This window comes from Magnolia sinica, chromosome 16 (assembly GCF_029962835.1).
Source record: "Magnolia sinica isolate HGM2019 chromosome 16, MsV1, whole genome shotgun sequence".
In the NCBI taxonomy this organism is placed as follows: Eukaryota; Viridiplantae; Streptophyta; class Magnoliopsida; order Magnoliales; family Magnoliaceae; genus Magnolia; species Magnolia sinica.
In genome coordinates, this window is record NC_080588.1 from 55,896,802 (window position 1) to 55,902,801 (window position 6,000).

The window sequence follows — 6,000 nt, forward strand, 5'->3', positions numbered from 1 at the left end:
ATACTTCGAAGTAGGTGGAGGAATTGATCTGTAAGGGTCTTTTGAGAGAGAGCATGAGCTCATGTGTCGTGCCAGCTTTATTAACGCCAAAGAAATATAGGAGCTAGCGCATGTGTGTCGACAATCGAGCAATTAACAAGATTACCATTAAATATCGATTTTCGATACCGTAGTTGGATGACATACTTGATATACTAGAAGGTGCCAAAGTGTTCTCTAAACTTGATCTAAGGAGTCAGTACCATCAGATTCATATCCGGCTCGGTGATTAATAGAAAACAGCATTTAAGACCAGGGAAGGGTTGTATGAGTGGTTGGTCATGCCCTTCGGTCTATCGAACGCACCAAGCACTTTTATGCGTCTGATGAATCAAGTAATGAAACCATTTATTAGCCAGTTTGTAGTAGTATATTTTAATGACATCCTGATATATAGCCAAGGTGAGACGGAGCACATGGAACATCTTAGGCACGTGCTACATGTCCTAACAATTAATAAGTGGTACTTCAACTTGAAAAAATACAGTTTTTTAATGGAAAATATATTGTTCTTAGGATTTGTTTTGACGTTCACGAGTATTCATGTAGACAATGAAAATGTGCAAGCCATCAGGTAATGGCCAATCCCGACGAACATTCATGAAGAAGTTTCCATGGGTTGTGACCTTCTATCATCAATTCGTGAGGAATTTTAGCACTATAGTCGCACCCATTACAGATTGTATGAAAAAATGCATGTTTCGGTGGACCAATGAGGCTGACAAAAGCTTTGTTGAAATCAAGAATCAATTGTTTACAACACCGATCTTAATTCTTTCTAATTTTAACAAGCCGTTTGAGTTTGAGTATGACGCTTCATATGTAGGAATTAGAGGAGTCATATCACATGAAGGCAAGCCAATAGCCTTCTACATTGAGAAGCTCATCGAAGCCCAAATGAAGTGGTCGACATATGAGCTTGAGATGTACGCAATGGTTCAAGCACTACGATATTAACGGCATTATCTGATTTAGAGAGAGTTTGTTCTTTACACTGATTATTAATCCTTGAAATTTATTAATAATCAGGCTAACGTGAATCGTATGCATGCTAGATGGGTCGCATTTTTATAGAAATTCACATTTGTTCTGAAGCATAAGTTATGGCAGCAGAATAAAGTGTCTGATGCACTTAGCAGTCTTACATCACTATTTGTAATCATAAGAAATAAGGTGGTCGGTTTTGACTATCTCAAAGAGTTGTATGCCAATGATGAGGATGCATGGGTGAGGCGCCAAGAGGGTCATCACAATGACCTACATATACAAGATGGTTTCTAGTTCAAAGGGAATCAACTGTGTATCCTCTAAAGTTCCATAAGGGAGTAGATTTATCCAACAGTTATATAGAGGTGGCCTTGGTGGACACCTTGGGTGAGACAAGATGTGGGCTTTTGTTAAGGAGCGATAATACTGGTCGCAATTGATACGTGATGTGGATAAAGCAGTGCACAGCGCTGTTATGTTTGTCAGACCTACAAGGGGCAGTCTTAAAAAATGTGCTTCTACACCCCATTACATGTGCATGATGGCCGTTGGAAGGATTTTTCTATGGATTTCGTGCTTAGTTTCCCACGAACGCTGCACGACATGGATTTGGTGTTCGTGGTACTAGATTGTTTCTCAAAGATGACGCACTTTATCCAATGTAAGAAGACCCTCAATGCAACACACATGTCGAATATATTTTTCTAAGAGATCGTGTGACTACACGGGGTTTCTAAGACTATTACTTCTGACCGCGACAGGAAGTTCATTAGCCACTTCTGACGAACTTTGTGGAATCGGCTCAGTAGGCAACTTTAGTTTGGTAATGCCTACCATCCACAGACCAATGGGTATACTAAAGTTATGAATCACACATTGGGAAACCTCTTTCGATATATTTCAAGTGACAAACTGAAGTGGTGGGATTTGGACTTGTCTTAAGCGGAGTTTTCACTCAACAATAGGGTGAACCGTTTAACAAGAAAGTCCCCATTTCAGATTGTTAAAGGTCAAATGCCCCGCCACACACTTGACTTGGTCCCTTTGCCCAAGCTTCCGGGCATGAACATTGGAGCAAAACATATGGAGGACTGGATTATGGGCATTCATGCGGATGTGCAAGCATGTTACAAGCTTCGAACGACGAGTACAAGGAGCGAGCTGACAAGCATTGGCAACAAAAGGTGCTCGAGGTGGGTGACCATGTTATGGTGCATCTACGCAAGGAGAGATTTCTGACTGAGACCTACCATAAGTTGAATAACAACAAGATTGGATCAGTACCAATCCTCCAAAAGATCAATGGTAATAGTTACGTTGTTGATCTTCCGGATGATATAAAGATCTTGCATACTTTCAACACTGTGGGCCTGACCAAGTATCATGAACTAAAGCTAGACAAAAACTCGAGGTTGAGTTCTTTTGAAGTAAAGGGGACTGATGTAGAGCGGGTCGCAGATAGTTTCATGGCAAAGATGGACCAGAAAAGGCCCGATCGGTGGCGAAAATAATTTGGACTGTCAGAACCTTAAAACAATTATATCTCACAAACCAGGATGAGTTTTTCGACATATCATATATGATTTTAGGGTAGGAGAAGCTACTTTAGACAACCAGCACCCTATTATGTTGGGTTATCCATGTCAGATTTGCGAGATTCCATCAAATTGACGGTCAAAAGTCCTTTTTATGTTCGTTTTTGCCATAGATAGTAAGCTTTATTTCGATTATAACTTTTGATCTTTGAGTTTTAGGAGTCATGCCCAAAATGAAAAGGCTTAGAAAAATTAAGAGAATAACATGGTTAGGAAAAATTTAACACTTACTATTTTTGCCCGAAAACCATGAAGCCTAGTAGCAATGATGACCAGCTATAAATAGTAAGTTAGTAAGTCACCTTTTTAAGGTATTTGAGTTGGAGTTTAAGTCTAAAACTATGTGTGAGCCCATTATTTAAACGGTTATAATTTCATTTTTTATTATTAATTAATTTATTTCAATTTTATTAGAAATTATTTTTATTTTTATCACTCATGAATTCGAGGAAGCTCTATAATAAGTCCAAAGAGCTCCATGCATTCAGAATAGTTATTTCCTGGCAAAGATGACGATAGATCTCATCACGACGTCCTTACCTGTGTCAATTTCTAAATTGGATTTTAATGTTATTTTTGTTTTCATCTACACGCATTCAATTACACATATCAACGGATAGAACCTTCAACGTGAGTTCTAAAATGTTGACCATAAATAATAGCGCCTAGAATATCAATAGTCCCTATAATTTGTCTATCTCACGTGGGTCCCTTGGGGTGAGGAATGTTCGTTGAACATCAGTTGCCATAACATTTCTAAAAAAAATATAATTTTTTAACATTTTAGATAACTATTGATTAATAGATGAGGAGGATCTTGGGTCTTGTTTCAGTGATCCAAACCGTTTATCGTGTGGGGCTCACTTGATTGGAACACCATCGAAAAAGTTCCCATATTGCAAAGGTTCGATCTTTTAATCTTTTAACTCGTTTTCTTTTAACATAGGTCATCTCCTTAGTCTTTTTGTTTTTTTGTTTGAACCACTGATCAAAAGTTTACGATCTTCCAACCATCAAGATTTCTTGAGCTGCCAACAGCATCCATGTATAATGTCAAACCAATGGTCTAGATCATCGAACAGGAGCCAGCCGTAGGCCAGACGAATCCAACAACAAATTGGATATATTATGCACATTAACACGTAGGCCACCACGTGTACGGTGATCTAGATGTGAAGAATGACGACTTCATTGTGGATGGGCCATGGCCCGAAAGTTGCATCCATGGGATGGTTGTTACCATGGTATCTGTGGTTTTCCAGCATATGGATTTCAATTCTTTTTAATTGTCCCTACTGCACGCTAATTAAAAAACAGACAAGATGATCTGATCCTTCCTATTCTTGGATTATGATTAATACACATTGAGCCTTATATTTAAATAGCAAGATGAGTGCCCATGTGTTCCATGCGAACCTCATACCACATTATCTCTCCAGGGACGTGGATTGCATACTCGCTATTGGATGGTGCTCTGTGGATCCCACCGTGATGTATACTCTAATCCACCCCGTCTATCCATTTTTCCAGTTCATTTTAGTGCATGGACTCAAAAACTTGGCAGATATAAATATCAGGTAGACGACATGACAGGAAATAGTGGTGATTGAACACCCACCATTAAAAACTTCTTCGAGCCACAAAAGTTTTGGATTAAGCTAAAAGTTTTGGATTAAGCTGATATTTGTGTTTATCCTTCATCCAGATCCATGTGACTTAATCAACAGGTTGGATGGCAAATAAACATCACAGTGGGCCCTGTGAAGTTTTTAATGGTAGGCGTTCACCCACAACAGTTTTCCTGTGGTGTAGTCCACCTGAGATTTGGTTCTGCCATATTTTTGAGATAGTGCCATAAAACAATGACCCAAAATGGATAAACGGTGTGGATCAAGCATATGCATCATCGTGGGATCAGTATGCAATGCGGGTACTTTCCCCTGGGAGAATCTAGTGCTAATATTATCAGTTAGTTATCAAACATTTAATATTGCTTCATGCGGTTCACATGTAAACGACACGTAAACTCGGATGTTTCCTTTACCTTAGATAGAGTTACAATTTAATATTCGCACAAGCACCTACACACGTGTAATGAATAGCCTTAATTCGGTTATATATGTATGAGTATGAAAGTATCGCACATGCGAGAATACGACTTAAAATTAACATAACACGTTGTGACCTCATGCATTAATATAGACTAATTAAGACCTAATCTATACTAATCAATCATATATTCATTATTCATTCAACGATTTGTAAGGAGATCAGACCATTTGCAAATGGGAGGATAAATTCTTTGGATGATTTTTTTATTTTTATTTTTATTTTTATTTTTATTTTTAACATTAAAGATTAAAAAAAAAAAATCTACGGCAATAATGGCTTGGTGGCGTTCATCAACAAAAGTAATATGAAAATGGAAAACAAAATACAAAGGCTACTTGTCAATTTTATTAATTTAGATGTAGGTGTGGTAAAATTGGCAACTAAAATAAAGAAAACAAAATAGATTATGATGGCAGTTCAAGCTGGCTAGACGATTGTAGTGTTGATGGTCTTCGAAGCCCAGATATTCATAAGGAATCGTGAGAAATGTTGTTGGTCATGGTATTTAGTCAACAAGTCATGACTAGAGAATCATAAAAGTGAAGACTTTAGGATCGAGGATATCCCACAGTCGTAGATGTTTAACGTAAACTAAATTCGCTTGCTGCAATGATGCACTGGACAGAAGCGGGAACTAAACCTAAACTAAGCTAAACAATCTAAAACTTGTTGTAACATAGAGCTGGACAGAAGCAAAGAGGTTTGAACCAATCTAATTGAGCTATGCGTCCATGAAGGACAGAAAATAGGCAATGTTGAGCTAAGGGAATTGTATTATTTGTTTTGGTACGAGGCTTAAAGCTCTTCTTTTTATTCTGTTTTTATGGATTTGGGTAAAGCGATGGGTATGAATAAAATTTTGTATCTTTCACATATGGTCTTTGTCACGCCTCAAACTCAGAAACTGGGCTCACAAAATTTCTGATCGCCGAATCCGTTACCGACAGCCTTCTTAATATCTCATTCTCGGCTCCCAGCGCGCATACGTCAGGTTCCGATCCTGAGATCCTATAAGGAGGATTTTCTAACATACATTAATCTCGTAAAAAGCATAACCACAAGTATACCCAAATCACAAAGGCAACATCATCATCACATATCCACTAATATCGAAAGTTGAGTACAATACATAAAAGGAAAATACAAGATAAATGTCAAAAGCTCCAGAAGCTCTGCCACACGTTCCTACCTTAGCTCAATTGCATCATATTGTTACCTACACGCATCTATCGTGCATAAGCTTATAGAAAACTTAGAGGGTGGTGTG